General features: G+C 45.5%; 1 long non-coding RNA gene across 3 annotated transcripts; it reads right to left on the bottom strand.

Annotated features, from left to right (window-relative positions):
• Positions 1-351: 351 nt before the first annotated feature.
• On the bottom strand, positions 352-27,984 carry LOC105467694 (uncharacterized). 3 transcript variants are annotated; one of them, XR_003014619.2, is made up of 4 exons: positions 27,571-27,984; positions 5,901-6,005; positions 3,085-3,195; positions 352-639 (listed from the first exon to the last, which is right to left on the bottom strand). It is a non-coding gene; the product is annotated as an uncharacterized lncRNA (long non-coding RNA). The 3 variants fall into 3 exon arrangements; XR_979078.2 differs by having other exon boundaries at positions 3,085-3,190; XR_011607417.1 differs by lacking the exon at positions 352-639 and adding an exon at positions 2,777-2,906.

The following is a 27,984-nucleotide window of genomic DNA, read 5'->3' as shown; positions in this document are numbered from 1 at the left end:
CTCTCTCCTTTTGCTCACTGTCTGTTGCTGTCTCTCCCTTCCTCTCTCATTCCCTCTTCCCATCTCTCTCCATCACGCCATCTCTCCCTGTCACCTCTGCCCCCCCCCACCTCTTCCTTTTCCCACCCCAGCCCTCCCAAGAGCTACCCCAAGAGTTAATGGGCACCCGCAGGTATTGCCCCATCCTGTTGGGCTAAAAGGCCAAAACCCCTGATTCAAGAACCTTCCAGGGAAGGGGCCTGGCTCCTTATTTGCAGAGGCAAAAACAACTAAGCCAGGAGACCTCTGAACTTAGCAAGTTGGAGCTGGACTCATCAGGTTCCCTTCTTAATAATCACATAATGATTCCTATTGACAGCCCATCAAAGGCAAATACTCCTGTGAAGGAACAAAGGCTCCAACAAGCCTTTTTCTCACCCTGTAGCAAAGGCCTTCCACTTGCAGCCTGGCTGCTGCCCCACCTTCTGAGGGCAGACCCCACTGACTTGCCTTCTTCCTCCAGCGCAGGCTCCTCACCCATCCCCTCCCATCAGGATGGGCTGGGCCCCTGCGGGGTCTTCATAGTCCTTTCCTCCACTGCATTGTATTTCTCAGGGGACATTTGACAAGGCACAAGGAATCATGGGGAATCCATCAGCCCTGCAGGAAAAACAGGTGCCTAAGTTTATAAGCATGTGTGTGTCGTAAGAATGGAAAAACGTAAATGACCTAAAGCATCAGCTCTGTCAAACAGAATACCTAGACGGCGGCGAAAACAAACAGTGGGTCCAGATCAATACTAAGATCCTACACTGAGTCTGACTTTCTCTCTGCCGCCCCTTGTCTGGGCGGTTTAGATGTACTAAGTCATTTAATGTCACAACGTTGAACGCAACAGAGGTGAGACAAGCAAGAACCCCTCTTAGGGATCTGTGAGCCCCCAGCATGGAAATAAAGGAAAATGTTGAGTTATTTTAAGGGAAAGTTCAGGCACCTAGCTAGCCCTGGGAAGTAAATAAGCAACTTGATAAGCAAGAAGGTAATAGTAGCCTAAAACAATAGCCAAGGAAGCTAAACTCAGGAGACGTTTGGTTCCCCTGTAAAAACTAAGAATAATCCAGCCTGGGCAACAGAGCAAGACCCCATCTCTTTTAAAAAAAAAAAAAAAGTTGAATTAGCTGGGCAGGGTGGCACACGCCTGTGGTCCCAGCTACTCTGGAAGTTGAGACAGGAGGATCACTTGAGCCCAGGAGGTCGAGGCTGTGGTGAGTTGTGATCCTGCCACTGCACTTCAACGTGGGCAACAGAGCAAGACCCTGTCTCAAAAAAACAAAAAAGAAGGAAGGAAAAGAAAGAGAGAAACTAAGGGTAACATCTTTTTTATGTTTTATTTTTTCTTTAAGAGACAGGCTGGAGTGCAGCGGCGTGATCTCAGTTCACTGCAACCTCCGCCTCCCAAGTTCAAGCGATTCTCCTGCCTCAGCCTCCCGAGTAGCTGGGATCGCAGGCACACCTGGCTTATTTTTGTATTTTTAGTAGAGACAGGGTTTTGCGATGTTGGCCTGGCTGGTCCCAAACTCCTGACCTCAGGTGATCTGCCCGCCTCAGCCTCCCAAAGTGCTGAGATTACAGGAGTGAGCCACCATGCCAACTAAATATAACATCTTAACATGTATAGTTGTTTTTCAGAAACTGGGACCTTAGATAAGGGAAAACCAAGGACTGAACTCTGATTGCCATTATTTGTTCTAAATTTCTTCTTGCAGGATCTGGAGGAGGTCACTCCCATGAGCCAGAGCTAACATTCTTTTCTGATGATCCCAACGTTTTAGACAAAGTTTTGCATCCTTAACCAATCGCAAGTCAGAAAAATCTTTGAATCCACCTATGATTTGTGGGCTCTGCTTCAAGATATCCTGCGCTTTTAGACCAAAACCAGCCTGTAACCTCCAGGCATTGATGTATGTTTTGTCCATAACTTCTGCTTTCCTGAAATTTATCCCTGCCTTTAAAAACCCCTACCTGCGGCCGGGCGCGGTGGCTCACGCCTGTAATCCCAGCACTTTGGGAGGCCAAGGCGGGCGGATCATAAGGTCAGGAAATTGAGACCATCCTGGCTAACACGGTGAAACCCCATCTCTACTAAAAAATACAAAAAATTAGCCGGGCGTGGTGGCGGACGCCTGTAGTCCCAGCTACTCGGGAGGCTGAGGCAGGAGAATGGCGTGAACCTGGGAGGTGGAGATTACAGTGAGCCGAGATCACGCCACTGCACTCCAGCCTGGGCGCCAGAGCAAGACTCCGTCTTAAAAAAAAAAAAAAAAAAAAAAAAAAAAAACCCTACCTGCAAGCCATCTGGGAGGTCAGGATTTGGGCATTTGCTGCCTGGTTCCCCTTGCTGGGTACAAGGAGAAACCAAATAAACACCCTCCTTTCTATCAAAGGAGAACCTCGGAGTGGTTATCTGGTCATACTGTGCCAGGAAGACAGACCCCAGTTTGGTCTATAACAGAGAGGCAATGATTACCCCCCATTTCCCAGCTAAGGAAATCAAAGCTTAGATATTATCTTTTTTTTTTTTTTTGTCCTAAATTAAGTTTCACTGCACAGCAGCCAATTTCTAAACACATTTTAGTGTTTGACTTTTTTTTCTTTGTTTAGTTACGAACCATGAAAAGTAAAACAAAAGCTTCTAGAAATTAATGTAAGAGAATATCTTCATGACTTTGGGTTAGGCAAAGATTTCATAAAGAAGACACAGAAAGTGTAAGCTTCCCAGACTCAAGAACAAGCAGTGGTATTTATTTTATTTATGAGACACGGTCTCGCTCTGTTGCCCAGGCTGGAATGAAGTGGCGTGATCTCAGCTCACTGCAACCTCCGCCTCCCATGTTCAGACAATTCTCATGTCTCAGCCTCCCGAGTAGCTGTGAATACAGGCATGCACCATCACACCCGGCTAACTTCTTTTTTGTAGGGATGGGGTGTCGCTATGTTGGCCAGGCTGGTCTCAAACTCCTGACCTCAAGTGATCCATTTGCCTTGGCCTCCCAAAGTGCTGGGATTACAGGCGTGAGCCACCACGCCCGGCCCAGTGATACTTACCTATTTGCCCCTGCACATGTTCTACTTTGGTACAGAGAAAAGCAGGAGGGCGCTACACCAGCACTTTCTCAGCATATGCAGTCCCACCTTGCATCTCAGTCTGGGCCTGAACTGGGAGAAGAGAAGGTTATAAGTTCACGGAGTGTGGAGCCCATCACCATGGCAGACACAAACAAGGCTGATGATCTGGGGCAATGGGCACCAGGGAGGCCCTTCAGACCCTGCAGTCTCCGTTGCCCCAGCCCTGGCTGGAGTCAATCAAGTCAGTCATTTCCCTGCAGTCTCTGGTCCTGCTTGTCTCTTGGCAGCAGGGCTGACAAAGAATCAGGATTTCCTGGAGAGATCAGCAAATAGGAGGAAAGGCCAGGGCACTGCTGCACCCCCCACATTGCTCTATGGTCTGCAAATGCCTTTGCCTACACATTCATTTTACCCTCACACCAGCCTGGTGGAGAGTTAGTGCCCCTCTCCAACACCCCGTGGTACTGAAATGACCTGCTGAGGCTCCCAGCAAGTGCCAAGCTCCTGCGCATGCCGCCCGGGAGGCTGTTCTGTGCCTTGCTGCGATGCTACCCGCCCTGGGGCACTGTGATCCCAGCTGCCAGGAGGCTCTTTGGAAGCATCACCACGTGGCTTACAGAATTAAGTGTGGGCAAATAGATGGACCTGGTGAGGGTGGAGGGTGGACAGTGGAAGAGAGGTGTCTACAGGGCATGGTGCAGCTGATGGGGACCCTGGCTAAAGGGTAGGGGGGACACTAGCTAGCCAGGGCAAGAGAGGGGGTAGAAGTGTAGACCATCGTTACCAGGAACTTGAAGGACATGTGTGTGGCCAGCCGGGCCTCAGGAGCCTCTTATCTCCCACTGCAGCAGGGGCTGCTGCCTCTTTGCAGGGCCATGTCACAGAGCCCATTTGGCTGCAGGGAGGGGTATGAGGATATCTCAGGGCCTTGTGGGAGAAGCCCGGGCCAGAGAGTGGATCTCAGGCTACTGCCCCCAGCCACAGCCTCATCCCCAGAAACGCCCAAGTCTCAGGCAAGGGAAGGTACCAATACCTGGTGGGAGGCTGTGCTTTTGTGTCTCCTTGGTGGAGATAAGGGCCAGGCTCAGAAACAAGGCAAAGGATGAGTTGAGGAAACCGCTGCCACCCTGGACTCCTGCCTGGAGAGTGTTCAAGCTAAGACGGTGAGCTGTGAATGGGCCCGGCTGCCTGGCCCAGGGACAGGCCTGGATTCACTCAGGTTCAGAGGTTGAGGCCAGCACCTCCATCAAAGTCCTTTCACAAGTTCTTCTGTGCCTGGAAACACTTGCAAGGGGGTACTGCCCCTGCACTCAGACAAAGCTGGGTTCAAATCCCGGCTTCACCGCTAAACAGCTGAGACCTTGGGCACATTATTTCCCTTCTCTGAGCCTCAGTTACCCCCTAAACGAAAAGAGGAAAATAATCCAACTTAATCCATGAGAGTACGCAGGGGGAACACATGGTTCACCAGGGCTAACTGCAATGACAGATCTGTTTCTCAGATCCACAACTGAACTGAACTTTTGTTTAACTTAATTTCTGTTATAAGCCTCCTTTTCACTGGCTAGTAGAAACTTCCAGAGGGGTCCCAATCCTCTCAATTCTCCCTGGGTTTGCTTCTAAATTCGATGTGGTACTAAGGCCGGAGAAGGAAGGGGCAGTGATAAGCCCCGGTGTTCTCTGTCCAGCTGACATCTTCTGAGAGACCCTCACGCTGTCTGGGTCATTGGGTCCCATACGTCCCTGCTACGTTCTCCCCTCCACACAGGCCAGGGCCCTTCGAGTGATCAGTGCTCACCCTGGCCAGGGCCTCCCACCTTGTCGCTAATGACATTTGAGGCCAGATAATTATTTGCCATGGAGCACTGTCCTGTCCAGTGTGGGATGTTTAGCAGTATTCCTGGCCTCACCCACTCCATGCCAGTAACAACACATCCCCCCATGCCAATGTGACAACCAAAGATGTCCCCCAACATTGCCTCTGGGAGGCAAAATTGCCCCCAGTTGAGAACCACATCCCTAGGCTACCTGGCAGCTCCTGCTCCTCCTCTATGCCTCGGTGCGAGTCTCCTGACTCCCACCCAGCCAGCTCTTCTGCTCCGATCACTCCAGGCTCTCCCCACATTCCCTGAGTAGCCCAGAGACTCTAGAGCTCTGTGAGGACACTGGGCCCCAGCTGCAGGTTGATAGTGGCTGGCACAGATGATACAGCCCCAGGCACTTGGGAGGAACAGGTCAGAGGGCTACCCCATGGGAGACGGGCTCCACCAGGAGGAACAGGTGGGCCCCCCTGCCCCGTGGGAGACGGGTTCCACCAGGAGGAACAGGCGGGGGGCCACACCCAGGTGCTGCCACTCATCCTCAACCACAGCAGCTGTCGCGATACGGTGCCTGTGCAGAGTGAGACCGTCATAACCAGGATCTCACGTGATCCTCTCACAGCCTTGGATCAGAGAGGAATCAGGGTCCTCATTTGGCAGAGGAGGAAGTGACTCCTCCGAGGGTCCAGGGTCGCACAGTTAGAACCATTAGACCACCTGGGCCTGTGACGTGGACTTGAAGGGTCTGTGTCTTTTCTGAAGCCCCTCACTCTGGCCGAAGGCACAGCTCCTCTCCCTAGCAAGCTACTTCTCTGTCCCTCGGTTTCCCCGTGGATAAAACAGGGATGATAATAATAGTCACTGCTTCATGGGACTACTAGGAGAATTCAATGACATTCGCATTCCTGAAGCACTTAGCATAATTCCTGGCATGTCAAAAATCCTAGCAGCCACTATTGCCGTTGCTGCTGTTACCTTGACGTCAGGCTGCCTCCCCTGCAGCCTCCTCCAGCTTCATCCTGCAGTGAGGGAGTCCCAGGGACTGAAGTCAGTGCTTTGGAGTCGTTTTCCTTACATGCACTTGAAACATCAACAAAAAGACAAACAACAAAAATCCACAATTACTCCACTTCACTACCTGATAGGCCCAGGGAGCTGGGTCCCATGGGAGAATGGCCTCATTAAATCACAGACATCCTTAAGCATTAGAAGCCAAACAAGGAGCGATGTAGCAATTGAGTTAAATCTGTTTCAATTAAAATGTGTTTTGCCTCCTTCTCCTGGAGGAGGATTTTCTCCTAAGGGCAGCTCCTAATCTCGCAAACCTAAGGGCAGGTCTGTTCTCCCATCTGGACCACGGATGCCTGGGGTGGCCAGGTGCCCTGTATCCAGAGGGGTGCCTTTAAGATAACCAAGGCAGCCGGATGCGGTGGCTCATGCCTGTAATCCCAGCACTTTGGGAGGCCGAGGTGGGCGGATCATGAGGTCAGGACTTTGAGACTAGTCTGGACAACATAGTGAAACCCCATCTCTACTAAAAATTCAAAAAATTAGCCAAATGTGGTGATGTGTGCCTGTAAGCCCAGCTACTCGGCTCAGGAGACTGAGGCAGGAGAATCGCGTGAACCTGGGAGGTGGAGGTTGCGGCGAGCCAAGATCGCGCCATTGAACTCCAGCCCGGGCGACAGTGCGAGACTCTATCTCAAAAAAAAAAAAAAAGAAAAGAAAAGAAAAAAAGATGACCAAGGCCTTGTCCTGATCCAAATTCTCAGACAACTCACTGAACCTTCCACCTGCCCCTACTGTTGAGCTTGGAGGACCCTCCTCCCCAGCCCTTGAGAAGAGACCTGGATCTTTTAGAACTCAGCAGAGCCACAGGAAGGACCAGAAAACACAATGGAATCAGGAGAAGTGAGTTCCTAAGGGCTATCAGGTTTGACAATGACAACCAGAGGCAACCAACAGCTATGGACAAAGCACAGCACAACAGAAAACACTACAAACCCCAACAAACTGCACAGGCAGACCGAAGCAGCTACTGCCAGCACACTCTGGGAAAGCCCCGTACCCCACGTCTCCCGTGGCAGGTCTCCCAGGGGCTAAGGGCTTTCACTGCTTTCCTTCTGCTCCCGGCTCTCTCCCCGACAAAATGGGGCCAGTCTCATCAAAATTCATTCATTTACCTAACGTACCCCGAGTGCTGGCTCCCTCCTGGGCCGGGGAGCTGCAGCATGGACAGGGCCGCCTCCCCGACTCCCACTCTAAGCAAATCATCATCCTTCAGTGTGAACAATGGGAATGGTTGCTCCGCAGACCATGAAAACCGCAGCTGGAAGGCGGCAACCTCTGCCCTTCAAAATCAAAAGGTGCGTTTTTGCCATTTGAAGGGATAAACTCCGGTAAGCACAGAGGGCAGTTTGTGTCTAGGTTGGGTGAGATGGGGGTGTGAGTGGGACCACCACCAACTCATTCTGTGCACAGCATCGGGACTCTCCTCTGAATACATGTTGCGTAGGAACCTAAGGGTTGTCAGTGTATAGGTCCCCATGGGATTAGCCTGCCTGGGGCAGTCCCAGCCCAAAATCTTGGCCTTCTTGCAGAAGATTCCCCAGAAGAAGTGTGAACCTTCTCACACCTGTCAGGCCCTAGCAATGCCACTCTGCTTCCCTTACCCCATCCGTACCCAACGCCGTGAAGGAGGCAGACCAGGGAATGCCTCTCCCATTTTGCAGATGAGGAAATGAAGGCCCTGGAAGGTCATATGACTCTGTAGTCCCTGGGTCTCCAGATGCCCTGGCTAGAGCGCTCTATCTGCCCAAATTTCATATGTTGAAGCCTTACCCGAAAACACTGCAGGATATGGCTTTATCTGGAGATAGGGGCCGTAAAGAGGTAATTAAAGTTAAATGAGGTAATTGCAGTAGGCCCCAATCCAAAATAACTGCTGCTCTTACAAGAATAGAAGATGAGACTGGGCGCAGTGGCTCACGCCTGTAATCCCTGCACTTTGGGAGGCCAAGGAGGGTGGATCACTTGAAGTCAGGAGTTCAAGACCAGCCTGGCCAACAAGGTGAAACCACATCTCTACAAAAAACACAAAAATTAGCTAGCCATGGTGGCATGCGCCTGTAGCTCCAGTTACTCAGGAGGCTGAGACACGAGAATCACTTGAACCCAGGAGGTGGAGGTTGCTGCACTCTAGCCTGGGCGACAGAGCAAGACTATATCAAAAAAAAAAAAAAAAAAGAGACAACGAGGGAGGCTTCCAGGAAGATGTCAGTGCCGGGAGCACAAGGAAGCTGCCCCCACCTAGACAATAACTGCACTGGCAGAATCTGTCCTGTATAACTATCTTGGGACCTGAAAGGAGCCTACTGGAGGAGCCTATTTTAAATACAAGGTGACCAGAAGCTTGCAACTTCCAGGGCAAAGCTTGGTCTGTACATTGTGGTTAATTACAACCAACCTCAGCTTTTAGTACAGCAGCAGCTACCATCCGCCAACCCCAGCTCTGTGGCAGACAGCTGTACATTTGTTCCGGGAGCAACCTGCAGATAGCTTGCGGGAACCAGGTTAAGCAAAAATTGACCCTGGCCTCCAAATCCCAGGATCTGTGCTCTGATTGCTGATTGCCACTTCTGATGACAGCGGTGCAAAGGGGCAGGGAGCCATTGTTGCACCTCCCCCCATTGTTGTAAGCCCCTCTCCCTCACGCTGAATTGACTTCCAGGAGACTTAAAGGGCCAGTGTCCTTCACCCCTTCCCTTCAATTTTCTTCTGTTTTCCTTTTGGCAGCCATACATTAAAGACTACAACATTCAAAAGCAACTGGATATACAGGGAAAATTAGAAATTGACCATGTATGCCCAAGGAAAGAAACAGGTTCAGAAAAAAAAAACCTGACTCACACCTGTAATCCCAGCACTTTGGGAGGCTAAAGCAGGCAGATCATGAGGTCAGGAGATCGAGACCATCCTGGCTAACAAGGTGAAACCCCATCTCTACTAAAAATACAAAAAATTAGCCAGGAGTGGTGGCGGCCGCCTGTAGTCCCAGCTACTCGGGAGGCTGAGGCAGGAGAATGGCATGAACCTGGGAGGCAGAGCTTGCAGTAAGCCGAGATCGTGCCACTGTATTCCAGCCTGGGCGACAGAGTGAGACTCTGTCTCAAAAAAAAAAAAAGAAAAAAAAAAAACCTGAGAAGATCTTAAGTTTACACCTCAGGCTGATCCTTCGCACAGAGACAGCCTACAGTAATTTTGAAAATAAATCAATAAATACCTAGCAACAATGACAAAATAAAAAACAGCAAACCCTAGGGGAAGGGGAGAATCTGAGTTCGAGTTACTATATTATTAGATTCAAATGTCCAGTTTTCAACAACAAAAAGAAAATCACAAAGCATAGAACGAAATAGGAAAGTGTGACCCATTCAAAGGAAAAATGTGACTCAACAGAAACTGCCCTGAAAAAGACCTGGTAGCAGATCTACTAGACAAAGACTTTAACATGACTGTCTTACAGGTGCTCAAAAACTAGAGGAGATGTAGAAAAGTTATAAGAAATGGTCTATAAACAAAATGGAAAAATCAATAAAGAAATAGAAAACAAGAAACCAAAAAGAAATTTCAAAGCTGAAAAGTACCATAACTGAAATGTACAATTTACTAGAAATACTCAAAGCCTTATTTGGGCAGATAGAAAAAAGAATCAATGAACATGAAGACAAGACAAAGGAAATTATTGAGTCTAAGGAACAGAAAGAAAAACATTAAAGAAAAGTGAACAGAGCCCAAGGGACTTTTGGGACACAATGGACCAACATATACATTGTAGGAGTATCAGAAGAAGAGATAGAGAAAGAGGAAGAAAGAATAATTGAAGAAATAGTGGCTGAAAACTTCCCAAATTTTATGAACACATGAATATAAACATCCAAGAAGCTCAATAAACTCCAAGTAAGATGAACTCAAAGAGACCCACACTGAGACACATTACAATCAAACTTTCAGCTGGGCATTGTGGAACATGCCTGTAATCCCAGCACTTTGGGAGGTCAAGGTAGGCAGATCGCTTGAGCAGCCTGGGCAAAACAGCAATACCTCGTCACTACAAAAAATACAAAAATTAGCTGGCTGTGGTGGTGTGCACCTGTAGTCCCAGCTACTTGGAAGGCTGAAGTGGGAGGATCGCTTGAGCTCGGGAGGTCAAGGCTGCAGTGAGCTGAGATCATGCCACTGCACTCCAGCCTGGGCAACCAAGTAAGACCCTGTCTCAAAAAAAAAAAAAAAAAAAAAAAAAAAAAAGAGGAAGAAGAAGAAGAAAGAATTTTGGAAGAGATAAGTGGCTGGTCACATAGGGGAGCTTCTCAATATGATTATCAGCATGTTTCTCATAGGAAACTTTGGAGGCCAGAAGGCAGTGGGCCAATATATTCAAGGTGCTAAAAGAAAAAAAAACCAAACTGTCAATCAAGAATTCTATATTCAGCAAAATTGTCCTTCAAAAGTTAAGGAGAAAGGGTGAATAGAGAAAAATTGTGGTTATTAGAGGCTAGGAAGAGGAGGAGGAGGGAAGGATATGGAGACTTTAGTCAATGGATACAAAATTACAGCTAGATAGAAGGAATGAGTTCTGATGTTCTACAGCACTGTAGGGTGAAAATGGTTAACTATAATTTGTTGTATACAAGAGAGGATTTTGAATGTTCACAACACAAAGAAATCATAAATGTTTGAGGTAATGGATGTGCTAATTACCCTTATTTGATCATTCCACATCATACGCATATATCAAAATATTACTCTCTATTCTGTAAATATGTATGATTATGTGTTAACTCAAAAGAAATAAATGTAATTTAAAGTGAAAAAAATGTTAAGTGAAGAGAAATTAAGACATTCTCAGATAAAAATTAAGAAAGCATCCACTAGTGGTTTTGTTATCACTAGGCCTACCCTACAAGAAATGCTCAAGGGAATCCTGCAGGGTGAAATGAAAGGACACTAGACAGTAACTTGAAGCCATGTGAAGAAATAAAGATCTCAAGGTAAATATATGTGCAATTATAAAAGATATATTATTGTAACAATCATATGTAATTTCATCTGTTCTTTACGTGATTTTTGTGTAAATACTGCATTTTTTAAAATTAGTCTAAAAGCTAGTATTATTATAACTTTGGTTGGTAGCCCTACATTTTATTATCTACATAATTTAGGAATCTAATGGATTTAAAACAGCCATTGGCTTATATTTTTAGATACACAATGTATAAAGATGTAGATTTGTAACATCAGCAACTGAAAGGAGTGGGGCTAGAACTGTAAAGGAACAGAGTTTGTGTGTTACTGAAGTTAATAAGGTATAAATTCAAATTAGAGTGTTATAATTTTAGGATGTTAAATGTAATCAAATCCCATGGTAACTACTAAGAAAATAGTTATAGAGTATGCACAAGGCCAGGTGTGGTAGCTCACAGCTGTAATCCCAGCACTTTGGGAGGCTGAGGCAGGAGGATTGCTGGAGCCCAGGAATTTGAGACAGCCTGGGCAACATAGCAAAACCCTGTCTCTATTAAAAAAAAAAAAAAAAAAAAGAGTACAAAAATTAGCTGGGCATGGGGCATGCACCTGCGGTCCCAGTCACTTGGGAGGCTGAGGTGGGAGGATTGCTTGACCCCAGGAGGTCAAGGCTGCAGTTAGCCATTATGCCACTACCCTCCAGCCTGGGCAACAGAGTGAGACCCTGTCTCAAAATAAATAAATAAATAAATGCACAAAAAGAAATGAGAAAGGAATTTAAACATTTCACTACAAAAAAATTAAACACAAAACTATCATACAGGAAATGAGAGATTAAAAAAACTATGTCATATCAAAAAGTAATAGAAAAATGACAGAAGTCCATCCTTAAGTAACAAAAATCAATAGAACAAAATTTGGCTCTTTGGAAAGATCAACAAAATTGACAAGCCTTTAGATAGATGGACTAAGAAAAAACAGAAGAAGACTCAAATTACTGAAATCGGAAATGAAAGTGAAAACATTACCACAAATTTTACAGAAATGAAAAGGTTATAAGCGGGTACTATAAACAATTGTATACCCCAAAATTAGATAATTTAGAGAAAATGGACAAATTCCTAGAAACACAAAAACCAATACTAAATTTCTATTTTCAGAAATAGAAAATCTAGGCTGAGCACAGTAGTTCATGCCTTTAATCCAACACTCTGGGAGGCCCAGGCAGATGGATTACAGGAGACCAGGAGTTCAGGACCAGCCCAGCCCACAGAGCAAAACCTCATCTCTACCAAAAAATACAAAAATTAGCCAGGCATAGTGTTGCATGCCTATAGTCCCAGCTACTTGGGAGGCTGAAGTGGGAGAATTGCTTTGAACCCAGGAAGCAGAGGAGGTTGCAATGAGCCGAAATCGTACCACTGCACTCCAGCCTAGGCTACACAGTGAGACTGTGGAAGGAAGGGAGGAAGGGAGGGAGGGAGGGAGGGAGGGAGGGAGGGAGGAAGAGAGGGAGGGAGGGAGGGAGGGAAGGAGGGAGGGAGGAAGGGAGGAAGGGAGGGAGGGAGGGAACCAGTAATCAAAACATCTCCTGGCAAAGAAAAGCCCTGGTAGACCTGATGGCTTCACTGGTAAATTCAATCAAACATTTAAAGAAGGGCAACAATCCTTCTCAAACTTTTCCAAGAAATTGAAGAGGAGGGAACACTTCTTTACTCATTCTATGAGGCCAGCATTACCCTGATACCAAAGCTAGATAAAGACACTACAAGAAAAGAAAACTACAGACCAATGTCCTTTATGAACATGGATGCAAACATTCTCAAAAAATACTAGCAAACCAAATTCAGCAGCTTATTAAAAGCCTTATACACCATAACCAAGTGGGATTTAGTCCTCAAACAAGGATGGTTCAACATACAAAAACTGACCAATGTGATATACAACATTAACAGAATGAAGGGGGAAAAATCACATGATCATCCCAATTGATGCAGAAAAAAAAACATGTAACAAAATTCAACAGCCTTTCATGACTTAAAACAAACAAACGAACAAACAAACAAAAACACACACACACACACACTCAACAAAATAGGAATACAAAAAAAAAAAAATACTTCAGTTGGCCAGGCGCAGTGGCTCACGCCTATAATCCCAGCACTTTGGGAGGCCGAGGTGGGCAGATCACCTGAGGTCAGGGGTTCGAGACCAGCCTGGCCAACATGGTGAAACCCCATATCTACCAAAAATACAAAATTAGCCAGGCATGGTGGCACATGCCTGTAATCCTTGCTACTTAGGAGGCTGAGGCCAGAGAATCGTTTGAGCCTGGGAGGCAGAAGCTGCAGTGAGCCAAGAGTACACTATTGCACTCCAGCCGGGGCAACAGAGTGAGACTCCATCTAAAAAAAAAAACAAAACTCAATATAATAAAACTCATTATGAAAAACCCACAACAAATGTCATACTCAATGGTAAAAAACTAAAAGCTTTTTATATAAGATCAGAAAGAAGGCAAGGATGCCCATTTTTGCCATTTCAACATAGCAGTAGAAGTTCTAGTGAGAGAAATTTGTCAAGAAAAAGAAATAAAAACATCCAATTGGAAAAAAAAAGAAGTAAAATTATCTCTGTTAACCGGTGATATGATTTTGATATGTAGAAAACCCTAAGTATTTCACCCCAAAAAAAAATAGTTGGAACTAATAAATGAATTCAGCAAAGTAGCAAGATACAAAATCAACACACAAAAACTAGTTGCATTTCTATACACTAACAATGCACAAACTGAAATGGAAATTACAAAAACAATTCCATTTACAGCAGTAACAAAATGGATAGAAAACTTAGGAATTAACCAAGGGGGTTGAAAGATTTGTAGAAAGAAAACTACAAAACATTGTTGAAATAAAGAAGACATAGGCTGGGCATGGGGGCTCATGTCTATAATCCCAACACTTTGGGAGGCTGAGGTGAGAGGATCACTTGAAGCCCAGACGTTCAAGACCAGTCTGGGAAACATAGTGAAACTCTGAAGGGGTGGCCTGCCCCTCCACATCTGTGGGCGTTTCTCATTAGGTGGAAGGAGAGACTTGAGAAAAGAAATGAGACACAGAGACAAAGTATAGAGAAAGAAAAAGTGGGCCCAGGGGACCGGCGCTCTGCATACAGAGGACTCACGCCGGGCACCGGTCTCTGAGTTCCCTCAGTATTTATTGATCATTATCTTTACCATCTTAGAAAAAGGGAAGTGGCAGGATAATAGGATCATCGTAGGGAGAAGGTCAGCAGTAAGACATATGAATAAAGATCTCTGTGACATGAATCAGTTTAAGGAAAAGTGCTGTGCCTTGATATGCATATGCAAACATCTCCATAAACCTTTTTAGTGCATAAAGAGCAGTATTGCTGCTAGCACGTCCCACCTTCAGCCCTAAGGCGGTTTTCTCCTTTCTCAGTAAACAGAACATACAATCAGGTTTTACACCGAGATGTTCCATTGCCCAGGGACGGGCAGGAGACAGATGCTTTTCTCTATCGCAGCTGCCAAGAGGCCTTCTTTCCTCTTATACTAGTCCTCCTCAGCACAGACCCTTCACGGGTGTCAGGCTGGGGGACAATCAGGTCTTTCCTTCCCACGAGGCCATATTTCAGACTATCACATGGGGAGAAACCTCGGACAATACCTAGCTATCCTAGGCAGAGGTCCCTGCGACCTTTGGCAGTGTATGTGTCCCTGGGTACTTGAGATTAAGAGAATGGTGATAACTTTTCACAAGCATGCTGCCTTCAGGCACTTGTTTAACAAAGCACACCCTGCACAGCCCAAAATCCGTTAAACCTGGAGTCACCACAGCACATGTCTCTTGCAAGGACAAGGTTGGGGATAGGGTCACAGATTAACAGCATCTCAAATATAGAACAAAATGGAGTCTCTTATGTCTACTTCTTTCTATATAGACACAGTAACAGTCTGATCTCTCTTCCTTTCCCCCACAAAACCCCATCTTTACAAAAAATATATATATACAAAAATGCGACAGATGTGGTGGCACACACCTGTAGTCTCAGCTACTCAGGAGGCTAAGGTGGGAGGATTCCTTGAGCCCTGGAGGTTAAGGCTGCAGTGAGTCCTGATTGCACCACTGCACTCCAGGCTGGGCAACAGAGTGAGACCGTGTCTCAAAAAAGCAAAAAAATAAGTGAATAAATAAAATAAAGAAGACATAAATAAATGGAAACACATCCCACATTCATGGATTGGGAAACTTACTACTACTAAGATGTCAGTACTATCCAAAGCAATCTACAGATTCAATGCAATCCCTAACAAAATCCCGACGATGTTTTTCAAAGAAATAGAAAACCCCATCCTAAAATTCACATGGAATCTCAAGGGACCATGAATAGCCAAAACCATCTTGAAAAAGAACAGCAAAGCTGGAAAACTCATACTTCCTGATTTCAAAACTTACTACAAACCTATGGTAATCAAACCAGCGTGGAACTGGCATAAAGATAACATAAAGACCAATGAAACAGAGCCCAGAAATAATAAACCCTCACATGGGGTTTATTAATTTTTTTTTCTTTTTGGAAACAGAGCTTCACTCTTGTCGCCTAGGTTGGAGTACAGTGGCAAGATCTCGGCTCACTGCAACCTCCGTCTCCTGGGTTCAAGCGATTCTCGTGCCTCAGCCTCCTGAGTAGCTGGGGTTACAGGAGCCCACCACCATGCCTGGCTAATTTTTGTATTTTTAGTAGAAACAGGATTTTCTCATGTTATCCAGGCTGGTCTCAAACTCCTGACCTTAGGTGATCCACCCACCTCATCCTCCCAAAGTTCCGGGATTACAGGCATGGGCCACCCTGACCAGCTGGATTTATTGATTTTTGACAAAGATGCCAAAACTATTCCATGGCAAAATGACAGTTTATTCAACAAATGGTGCTGGGAAATCTGAATATCCACAAGCAGAAGAATGAAATTGGACCCTTACCTAAAAATTAACTCAAAAATAAATCAAACACCTAAATGTAAGACCTAAAACTATAGATACTTAGAAGAAAACATAGGGCTCAGAGAGTGCTGGAGAAAGGAGAATAGAGAGTTAGTGTTTAATGGGTATAGAGTTTCAGTTTTACAGCATGAAGGGTTCTGGTGGTAGATGATAATGATATTTGCACATCATTATGAAGGTATGTAATAGTAGATGCAAAAGTAATTGCAGTTTTTGCCATAATGCCAAATTAATACATTGATACAATTGTATCCTTAAAAATGGTTGAAATGTTAAAATTTGTTATTTGTATTCCACTACAATTTTTTAAATGGAAAAAAAGAAGAAGGAGATGAAGGATTAAGACAGACACACAGGGAGGGAAGACGGCAACCTACAAGCTAAGAAGAGAGGCCTCAAAAGAAACCAACCCTGCCCACACCATGATTTTGGAATTCTAGCCTCCAGAATTGTGGGGAAAGTGATTTCTGTTGTTTAAGTCACCCAGTCTGGGGTACCTTGCTAGGAGATCCCTAGAAAACTAATACACTCATCTATGAGCCTTGCTGGGAGACAGAGCCCAACCCCCACTGTAGAAGCAAAAAAATGATCTGGGATTGGTCAAACAAACACATCTCCTTGAACTTTTAAGTGGGAGGCTGGTGACATCGAAAAGCAGAGAATCCAGTTTGGTGGATGTCACAGGAACACTAGATTTCCAGGAGCTGCACAACATATAGTTGCTGTGGGTCCCTGTCTGCAGCAGACACTGGTATGTCCATACACCTGGCCATCCTTTGGTGGTCCCTCCAGAGTGCTCATGGCATAGTGCCTGATTGTGGTCAAGTGAGCTGGCATCCTCACTGTACAGAAAAGGTCCACATAGCAGACCTGAGACTTCTGTCCTTAGAAAGGGCTGCTTGAAAGACTGTCCCTGGGCTGGCATCTGGGGACTCGGATGTGGGGAGCATTTTCCCTATTTGCTAACTGTTAAGACGGGCTAATCAGTCTGTCAGTTAGGGAATGTTAAAATGTTTGTACAATGTGGTTTATGCTAGACATCTGCTTTCCTTCTGAGGGACTGGTAATTTGATACATGCTAGGCAAAAAGTGCCTATGAAATTGACCCTTAATAAAAACCCTGGACTCCTAGGCACAGACAAGCTTCCCCAGTTTACAACATTCACACCTGCTCCCTCAGTCTGATGCTGGAGAAATTAAGCATATCCTATGGACTCTGCTGGGAGAGGAGGCTTAGAAGCTTGCACCTCGCTTCCTCCAGGTTTTGTCCAAAGCATTTTTTCCATTTACTATTTCTCTTTGTATCGGTTTGCTGTGATAAATCCTAGCCATGGGTATGACTGTATGTTGAGCCCTATGAGTCCTTCTAGCAATTCACCAAACCTGAGAGTAATCTCGGAAACGCCGGTAAGGACATACTGTGAATCCAAAATATCTGAGACAGATCTCAATCAATATTGAAAAGCTAATTTTGCCAAGGTTAAGGACGTGCCCACAATACAGCCTCAGGAGGTTCTGAAGACACATGCCCAAGGTGTTCAGGATATAGCTGGCTTTTATACATTGTAGGGAGACATGAGACATCAATTAATATGTGTAAGATGTACATTGGTTTGGTCCAGAAAGGCAGGACAACTCGAAGCGGGAGGGCTTCCAGGTCACAGGAACATAAGAGACAAAAGGTTGCCTTCTTGATCAGCCTTTCATTGGACACAGTTTAGTCTGGCTCAGGGAATCTGCATTTTACATAAGCAGAGGAAGCAATCAGATATGCATTTGTCTCAGGTGAGAAGAGAGATGGCTTTCTGTGAAGATAAGCTGTCAGTTTACATTGCCAGGGTGAAATTCAACAGAACTGGTTTAGGGTAAAGATCTTAAGGCCACAAGGAATTTCTCTGTAGGCAAATTATGTGGGAGGTATGTAGCTTTTTATCTGTATAGCCATCTTATTTAAGAATACATGGGAGGCAGGTTTGCCTAACATTGTTCTCAGCTTGATTTTTCCCTTGGCTTAGTGATTTGGGGTCCTGAGATTTATTTTCCTTTCACAATACCTACTTACCCATCCCTATCGAAGAGGGCTCCTTTATCCTGCACTCATTTGGAACATGTTCTTGAATGATGGACCCAGATCTTTGTCCCAGCACCAGTTCTGGTGACCAGCATTAGAACCACTCAGGGAGCTTGTTAGCCATACAGGATCCTGGGGCTCACCCATTTCCTGATTCAGCAGGTCTGGAGCCAGCCCAGGAAATCAGGTGGTGGCTGGCTAGTCCCCCAGGGGGTTCTGATGCTCGGTCAGGCCAGGGAACCCTGGCTCAAAGGAAGACCTCCCCAGCCCAGAATGTGGACACCTGAGGTTGGGCACCACTTTGGACAATGACCTGAGGTGCTCTCGGGCATACCTTCTCCTTGGGATCCATTTATCTCCACCCCCAATTGAGGGTCTTGGCCCCAGCTCTGGGTTCTTAGTGTTTTGGTGGTCACAAATCCCTTTATGAATCTGATGAAAGCAATCAACACTCTTTCTAGGGAACATGAACACACACACACGGAAGCACAATTTTACCTGTAATTTAGGAGCCTATAGACCCCATGTGAAGATCCCTGACCTAAATCCCACCTAAGGCTCCCAACTCACACGTTCTGTGATTCTATCAACAATCAACCAAACAATGAAGCATCTTCTGTCACCTCAGACCCTCAAACTCATGAACCAATGTTTTGGCACCAGCCCCCTAATGTCTGTAAAACTGCAAATACCAAGACTAATTTTCTCTCTGGAGTGGTGCAGATAAAGAGTTATATCAAGTATGGTTATTAAATTTCCATATTTAGATGTGCAAAGCCAGGCTCCTCCAGGAGTCCTTAGAAGCCATTCAGTTCCCAATAACCAGATTCACAGCTGCTGCAGCCGATGCTTGACATTTTTCCTCAGGTGGAGTGGAGGCTGAGGTCCTGCTCCCAGGCTCAGCCCTGAGTCATCCACAGGGCTTGGCCACGCATGAGTGCAGGCAGAAAGTAAAGAGAGAGATGCAAGCCAGAAGACATGTCACCTCCTCTGAGGAGCCCTCCCTAACCCCCAGTAGCAGTTAATCATTGCTTCCTTTGCATTTCAACAGTATATTATGTGAGCTGCCATCACAGGGTTTGAAATGATTTGCCTGGTATTATAGTTCATTGTGTACTCATGTGCCTCCTCCAAGTGTAAGCAAGTTAGGATCCAAATTTATTCCGCATTCAGGTCAGATGCCCAGGAACCACCTGTCCTGCCCCAGGCTGCTGCCTGCTGCTTCTCTAATATCCTGTACTTCTTGGGAAACTGCTTCCCTCCACTCCTGGGATAAGCTCACGACCATGCTCTGGACAGTCAGAGGGTTCCAATCCTCTGCCACAGTGATTGGTTCAGGGATGGGTACATGACCTGACAGGCCAGTGAAATTCAACCCTGGGATGTTTACTGAAACTGTCAGAAAAGAGGCATTATCTTTCCACTGGGGCTCCAAAGTCGATTGGATTGAAACCTGGATCTGAACTGGGGCCTCGAAGCTGATTGGATGGAAGCCTGGATCTGCACTGGGGCCTCAAAGCTGATTGGATGGAAGCCTGGATCTGCACTGGGGCCCCAAAGCTGATGGGATGGAAGCCTGGATCTGCACTGGGGCCTCAAACCTGATTGGATGGAAGCCTGGATCTGTACTGGGGCCTCAAAGCTGATTGGATGGAAGCCTGGATCTGCACTGGGGCCTCAAACCTGATTGGATGAAAGCCTGGATCTGCAGATGCCATTCCTGCTGAGAGTGGAGAGTATGAGCCTCAGCAGAAGCTAGCGCAGAACACAGCAGTGCTGGCAGATGGAGACAGGGACAAAGTCCTAATAATGGGCTTGTTTGAGGCTCTGGATCCTGCCAGACTGAAGCCAGTGCCACTCTTGAGCTTCCCAGTTTCATCAGCCAATCAATTCCCTTTTTGTGTGAGCCAGTCTGAGATGGGTTTCTGTCCCTGGTAACCCAGAGTCCTGGATAAGGCCCCCAGAGTCCTAACTTGCCTCTGAGGTAATGAGTAGCTTGGTAAAGGGTATGCACTGGGGCATGGGGCAGTGGTGACTTGTTTGAGGCCATGGAGCATCTTAGAGAAGGGCTGAGACCAGAACTCAGGTTGCTTGAATCTCAGACCATTCTCCATATGACCCACTGCCTCTCTTCCTCTGCCTGGGGATCCAGCATTGGACCAAACCAAATGGCCAAACCCAAAGCTGCCCTAAAGCCACCACAGAGTGAGATGCTCCCTCAGCACTGACCCTAAAAGGCCCAATGGGGTGCAGGCCACAGACAAGCAAAGGTCAAAACAGGCTGTCCCCATAGCCCTCAGAGCGGAGGCTGCTTCTAGCCTGAAGATGGGTTTCCATCCAGAAGGGAATCTGGAGTATGCAGGGAGTTCAGGGAAAAGCCAAAGAGGAGAGCCCAGAAGTGACATCTCCACTTTGTCCAGCACTCCAGGTGCTGCTGCCACCGGAACCAGCCTCAAGGACACCAGCTGGGTCATGCTTACAACACACTTTCCATCCTTGGACCCTGTCACCTGCCCAGGAAGGGGTGGTTTATCCCAGGAATAACAGAGGGTATCTGCCCACAGTGGTGACTGTCAGTCTGGGTCCCATGCCCTTGCCCACGATGTGAGTGTGGTTGAGAAATACTGAGCATAATCATCCTTCTTTTTGGCTTTTTGCTATTGATTGATTTGTAGTTTTATTGGATTGTGGTTTAAGACTGTGTTCTGTATATAGTAGTTCTTTGGTATTTATTGAGACTTGCTTTGAGCTAGTAAATAATCAATTTTTTTAAATTTCCACATATACTCCACTATATATATATGTATATATATATAAAATTTAAGTGACAAATACAGGGCTAGGGTTCTCTATGTATGTATCTGACTGAGATTGATAAAGATGGTTTTTAAAACTTCTATATCTATGCTAATTTGTTTCCTTATTACAGGTCTCATTTTCAAGAAGACCATGTCAAAATCTCCCACTAAGAATGCAAATCTTCCCATTTCTTCTTCTATTTGCTATAAATATTTGAAACAAATGCAGGGAGAGATCCAAATCCAGGTGAATCTTCCTGGTGAATTGTTCCTTTTACATGATGTAAGGTCTCTTTCTCATGCATTGTGTCTGATGATAATATTGCTACACTGGCTTTCCTTTCTTTTTTTTTTTTTTTTTTTTTTTTGAGACAGAGTCTCGCTCTATTGCCCAGGCTGGAGCACAGTGGTGCGATCTCAGCTCACTGCAACCTCCACCTCCTGGGTTCAAGCAATTTTCTGCCTCAGCCTCCCAAGTAACTGGGATTACAGGCACCTGTCACCATGCCCAGCTAATTTTTTTTGTATTTTTAGTAGAGACAAGGTTTTCACCATCTTGGCCAGGCTGGTCTTGAACTCCTGGCCTTGTGATCCACCTGCCTCGGCCTCCCAAAGTGCTGGGATTACAAGTGTGAGCCACTGCGCCCGGCCAACACTAGCTTTCTTTCGGTCAGAAGTTGTTGGATATACGCTTTCCGTTTCTTTCAAACTTTCAGTGCCCTTGTCTTACAGGTGTGCCACTGTTAATAGCACAAAGCCAGATTCGACTTGGTGCTGGTAGTTAGTGTTAGTGTTGGTAGGGCTGGTTTGGTGTTTGGGGGTGTTTGTTGGTTTTGTTTTTTGAGACAGGGTCTCACTGTCGCCAAGACTGGAGGGGAGTAGCATGATCACATCTCACCACAGCCTTGATTTCCTGAGCTCAAGGGATTCTCCTGCCTCAGCCTCCCAAGTAACTGGGACCACAGGTATGCACTGATAGGGTTTTTAATCCAGTCCGAGAATTTCTGTTCTTTAAACGGTAAGCACTATCCACTTACATGTATTGTGATAACTGAAGACTTCAGATTTCCTTCCAGCATCCTATTTTTTTTTCTTTTTACTTTGCTTTTTCTTTGCTTCTTTTTTCTCCTTTCTGATTTCTATTTGGTTTATTATGGTTTGTTATTGGGTATTTTGGGTTTTTTTCCAACAATAGTTGTTTGTCCTGAATTCGGGGTTATTTAAAAGATTCTTTTTCTACTGACTTCAAATACTTAAATGACTTTAGCTAGTTTCTATCATTTTAATAAATATGTAACAAGATTCCAAGTTACACAGTGTCACGTCAATGACACAAAGACTTTAGGATCTTTCCTCAAATTTCCACCACCGTTTTCCAAGTTGTTGTGGTCTAGTACTTTTGAATTCCCAAAACGGGCTGCTATTTAACCACTGTTTTTTATATACTCCATGCTTATTTAGATTTAATTACCAAATTATTGTCTCACAGTTACTTCTTACGTCCTATTTTTTTCCTTCTAGGCTTAAATTATATCTTAATGGAATGCATCCTTTAGTGATACTTTCAGCAAGGATCTGTGAGTGCTACCGTCTCTTGGACTTTGTCGGAACATGTCTTTTTTTTCACCCTCACTCGTAGCTAGCTACAGAACTTTTGATTAACAATTATTTGCAGCGGCACGTTTATTATATAGTTCCATTGTCTTCTGGCCTCTATTGTTACTAAGCGTGCTGTGAGCCAGATCATTGTTATTTTGTAGGTAATTCATTTATGTCTGGTTGCTTTTAAGATTCATCGTTGTTTTTGGTTTTCTGTAATTTTACTCCTTGTATGTAAGTGTAGATTTACTTGTTTTTACTTTCAGAGGTAAAACACTCTCTTTTCTCCACTTTCAGTATGAAGATTCATATCTTTCATCAATTCTAGAAAACTCTCAGCCATGATCTCTTTAAATATTACTTCTCTGCCTGGCACAGTGGCTCACGCCTGTAATCCCAGCACTTTGAGAGGCTGAGGTGAGCAGATCATTTGACCTCAGGAGTTCAAGACCAGCCTGGCCAACACGGTGAAACCCCGTCTCTACTAAAACACAAAAATTAGCCGGGTGTGATGGCGCATGCCTGTTAATCCCAGCTACTTGGGAGGCTGAGGCAGGAGAATCGCTTGAACCCAGGAGGCAGAGGTTGCAGTGAGCTGAGATCACACCACTGCACTCCAGCCTAGGCAACAGATGAAGACTCTGTCTCAAAAAATAATTAAAATATTACTTCTCCCATGCTATGCTTCCTGGAATACCTATTAGATGCATGTTGGACTTTCTCATCATATCTTCCATATCTCTTAACCTCTCTTTTATACTCTCTTTTTTTTATCATTATGGATTGCATTTGGGAGAATCTCATCACAAACCTGCTATTTAACCTATCTACTGAGTGTCTTCATTTCCTTGTTTTAAGCTATCTCTTACAGAAGGATGAACGGCTTCATTTCAATGACTGTTTTTCTAGAAATTAAATTAAATTTGGTTATTTTACAAATCTGTTTTTTCTTTTATTATGGTACCCTTTTTTCCCTCATTGTTTCTTTTCCATTTTTCTTCTCTCTCTCTTTAGTAAATTCAAATGGCCCAGGTTCTTAGAATCCTTGTCCTACATCTGATCTCTTCCTCCTGGTGATTCTTCATGTCCCTTGTGATTCTGGACTCTGAGCTCATCTTCAGCAGTCCCATGGGCCCTGAACTGTGAAAGAATTACTGTTGACAGTCTTATATTTGCTTCTACAAAGGGCCCCAGAGGGCCTATATTTTACATTAATATCTCAGCGTAGGAAGTTCTCTATCACACACCTTAACTCAGACTCTATACTGAAAGGTGTCATAGACAGAAGGCTTCCAGTTCTTATTGGCTTGATTCTTGGATCTTAAATCATAGACCCAAATGTGTCTATATCAAATGAGTTTGAGGTGATAAAACTTCCTTGTTGTACCCTAGAGAACTATATCCAAAGGCTCAGGGTATTGGAATACTGGAGTGTGTTTACTGTGTGAGACTTCTCACCTGCCCTCCAACTATGTCCCCTGGAAGCATCCAGAGGCCACTCCCTTCACCCAGGCTTTGAGAAATACTTTGGTGGGGTTACACCACACCCTTGAAGATCTCCACGTGGTCATTTTCAGTAGACCAGGAATGACAATGGTGTGAAACTGGGTTCCCTGAATTCAACAGGAAAAATGAAATCCCAGAGAAGCAGAAGCCCAGGGATGGCACAGAACCACCAGAGGCCAGGCTGGCATGATTTCCGTAATGAGCAACAGAACCAAAGTGTTAATGGTTTGACAAGACTACATCTATGTTATAGGCTGAAAGATCATGTTTTCCCTTAGAACTGAAAGAAATGGGCAACCCACTACTCACTAGGTTCATATAAACAGACAAGTTGTAGATCAGAAGTTTGACTTGAATTAGCCCAGTAGTCAAAGTCAAAGAGTCTTGAGGAAGGAGTCTCAATATCACATCATAACTAGAGCATGTGAAATGGATTGGATTTAATGCAGCCATGTTTGGATAATACAGTCTACCCTGCCCCTTGAGAAAGAACTCAGCTACATTCCAATATAGCTTTCCCAACATGACCTGCAGCCATTGGCCAGGTTACTGTGCATTGGAGAAGAGGAAATAACTAGACTTTTTAGAAATTATCGAACACTGGCTCTGAACCGACATCAACCATTCCCAGACTTGAGCTAGTCCACGGGCCCAAAGCCTCTATAAATAATGCAATGTAACAAACTACATCAGAATTTAGTGGCTTAAAACACCACCATTTTTTCTGCTTATAAATCCGCATTTGGGGCAGGGCTTCATGGGAACAAGTCATCTCTGTGCTACTTGGCCTCAGCTGGAACAACTCAGGCTGGGGGCTGGAATCCTCTGAAGGCTTATCCAGATGTCTGGGGTTTGAAGCTTAAAGGACTGAAAGAGCTGGGGATTAGAACAGCTGGGACCCTTCTACCACCTCTCTCTGTGTTTATGTGGCCCTCACTTGTGGTCTGTCCAGGATGGCAGCGTCAGCATAGCCAGACTTCTTATATGTTGGCTCAGGATTCCAAGGCACAATGGTGAAGGGAGAGAGGGAGAGGGAGAGGGAGAGGGAGAAGGAGAGGGAGAGGGAGGGAGAGGGAGGGAGGGAGAGGGAGGGAGGGAGGGGGGGGGAGAGAGAGAGAGAGAGAGAGAGAGAGAGAGAGAGAGAGAGAACAGATGAAAACTAAATCTAAATCACCTTTTAGTGCCTAGTTTCAAATTCCAAGCAGCATCACTTCTTCTAAGTTCTGTTTTTTAGAAGTGACAGCTCATATTTCAATAAAGAGATGTAGACCCCACATCTCAATGGAGGAGTCTCAACATCACACACAACTAGAGCATGTGAGATGGGCTACATTTAATGCAGCCATGTTTGGATAATACAATCTACCCTGTCCCCTTGAGAAAGAGCTCAGCTACATTCCAATACAGCCTTCCCAGCGAGACCTGCAACCATCGGCCAGGTTACTATGCACTGGAGAAGAGGAAATAACTAGACTTTTGAGGCATTACTAAACACTGGCTCTGAACCAACACCAAGCAAAGTGACCATGGCATCATGGATAGAGGCTCTACATGGGCTCATGTAGAACATGTTCTTCCACTCCTTAAGGCCACCTGGCTACAGATATGTCACCCTTCCCCAGGGGAACCAGCTTGCCAACAGATGTCAATGCTATGGCTTGGGGCTTTCTCATTGATCCAGTGGCAAGTTGATGACATTGTATCATTTCAATCATGGGAGGGGCAAAACTTTTCTAATTGGAATAGAATCTTTAGATATGGATTTGCTTTCCCTACTGGCCACACTTCTGCTAAAAACCAGCATATGTCGGCTTACTGAACACCTAATTCACAATCATGGTATTTACTTGGAGGCCAATGTAAGGAAGAGAGGGTGATTTCCACAAATCCAAATAAAATATAAGCAAATTGTAGCATTAACATTTTACCTTCATCAATTTCATATTTATTAAGGTACTTTTCTGGCAATTTGAGACCAGCAGATGTAATGTTTCAGGGAAGAATTATTTTTTTTAATCCCACCCTACTGTGATCAAATTTATCATGAAAGATTAGCTAGAGGAAAAAAGCAAACACTTTCTAATTTATTATAGAAACATTTCTTCGACTGTCCGCCAAGCTTTCTACAAGTTTCAGACCTCGAAATATATTGATCATTTGATTCCATTTTCTTTAAAAAACCCATCATGGCCGGGCATGGCGGCTCACACCTGTAATCCCAGCACTTTGGGAGGCCAAGGCGGGTGGATCACAAGGTCAGGAGTTCAAGACCAGCCTGGCCAATATGGTGAAACCCCATCTCTACTAAAAATACAAATATTAGCTGGGCATGGTGGTGAGCACATGTAATCCCAACTACTTGGGAGGCTGAGGCAGGAAAATCGCTTGAATCCAGGAGGCAGAGGTTGCAGTGAGCCGAGATTACACCACTGCACTCCAGCCTGGCGGCAGAGTGAGACTCGTCTAAAAAAAAACCAAAAAAAATCATAACTTTTATCTGGCAGCTACACTGAAAACAGTGCCTATGTCCCGGGATTGCATCACACTAAATAGATCTGAACTTTTCCTCGGGAGCTGAAGTTGTGCGTGGTCAAGATTCCTTTCCAAACAAACCTGTCCATGACACTGCCCCATTTCCACCAGCGGACCTGCTTCAGACCTCCTGGCCAGCTCCTGGCTGCCCTCCAGGAGGCCAAGACATGCCCTGAATGCCAACAGGTGTCAATGCTATGGCTTGGGGCTTTCTCATTCACCCAGAATCAGCTTTGTCTGTGCTCTAAGCCGTGGCAGGTCAGAAGCCAATCTCCAAGGCACTGCTCAAGCCCAGCCTCATTCCTAAAGTAGGAATGCCGGCCAGTAGTACTAGATATGTGTGTGTGTGTGTGTGTGTGTGTGTGTGTGTGTGTGTGTGTGTGTGTGTGTGTGTGTGTGTGTGTGTTTGGTTTGGGGGGGGTAGCGTTGTTTGTTTGTTTTTGAGACAGAGTCTCGCTCTGTCTCTCAGGCTGGAGTGCAGTGGTGCAATCTCCACCTCCTGGATTCAAGCAATTCTCCTGCCTCAGCCTCACAAGTAATTGGGATTACAGGGGTGCACCTCAATGCCCAGCTTTTTTCTGTATTTTTAGTAGAGATATGTTTTCACCATGTTGGCCAGGCTGGTCTCCTGACCTCAGGTGATCCACCTGCCTTGGCCTCCCAAAGGACTGGGATTACAGGTGTGAGCCACCACACCCAGCCTGTTTTTTTTGTTTTGTTTTGTTTTTTAAAAAAAGCCTCCTTGCAGGTAAGTTAAGACCCAGCCTGTCCTTGAGCAGAAGTGTCAGCAGCTGCAGAAAGGGTCTCAAGGTGGCTATATCCACACACATCTCCTCTGGTTCACTCAGTCACCCTTCACTAACTACCACCTATGGCGTCAGAGCTGTGGGCTCGAAGAGGGGCAGGGAGTCCTGCTGAGGAAGGCAGCAGCAAGGAGCAACAGTGTCACACAGAAGCAGATGCATGAGTTACTAACTCGAGCAGAAGAGGACTGTGGGGAGTCACAGAGGTTCTCCCACTCAAGTCTCCTTCAGACTCAAGGAACAGAATCCCAAATCAAATCAGCTCAAACAGGAGACTTACTGGCTCACCTCATTGGGAAGTCCAGGGTTATCCTGCTTCAGACCTGGCTGGATCCTGGGGCTGAAGCAATGATGTCATTAGGGCTCTGTACATGGTTTACTTCTGCAGGGAGATGCTCTTCCTGTGGGGGAAAGATGACCGCTGCAGTCACAGACTCATCATATCCCATGTTGAGGACAGCAAAATGATCATCTGTCTCTGTCATAACATCATTCCCAGGGAAGGGTCTGACTTGTCACATGCCCATGCCTGAACCAATCTTTGTGACCCCGGAGACAGGATCTTCAAACTGATCAGTCTGTGTCATCTGCTCACCTGTGGTAGGAGCAGAGCTGTGACTAACAACCCTACCAGGAGCCTGGGGCATGAGGGAGGTGTTGTGCAGAGAAAGCCAGAGGAGCGCACGAAGGCTGCTTCAATCA

Source organism: Macaca nemestrina, chromosome 9, assembly GCF_043159975.1.
Source record: "Macaca nemestrina isolate mMacNem1 chromosome 9, mMacNem.hap1, whole genome shotgun sequence".
NCBI lineage: Eukaryota > Metazoa > Chordata > Mammalia > Primates > Cercopithecidae > Macaca > Macaca nemestrina.
This window is presented reverse-complemented; position numbering and strand designations above follow the sequence as displayed.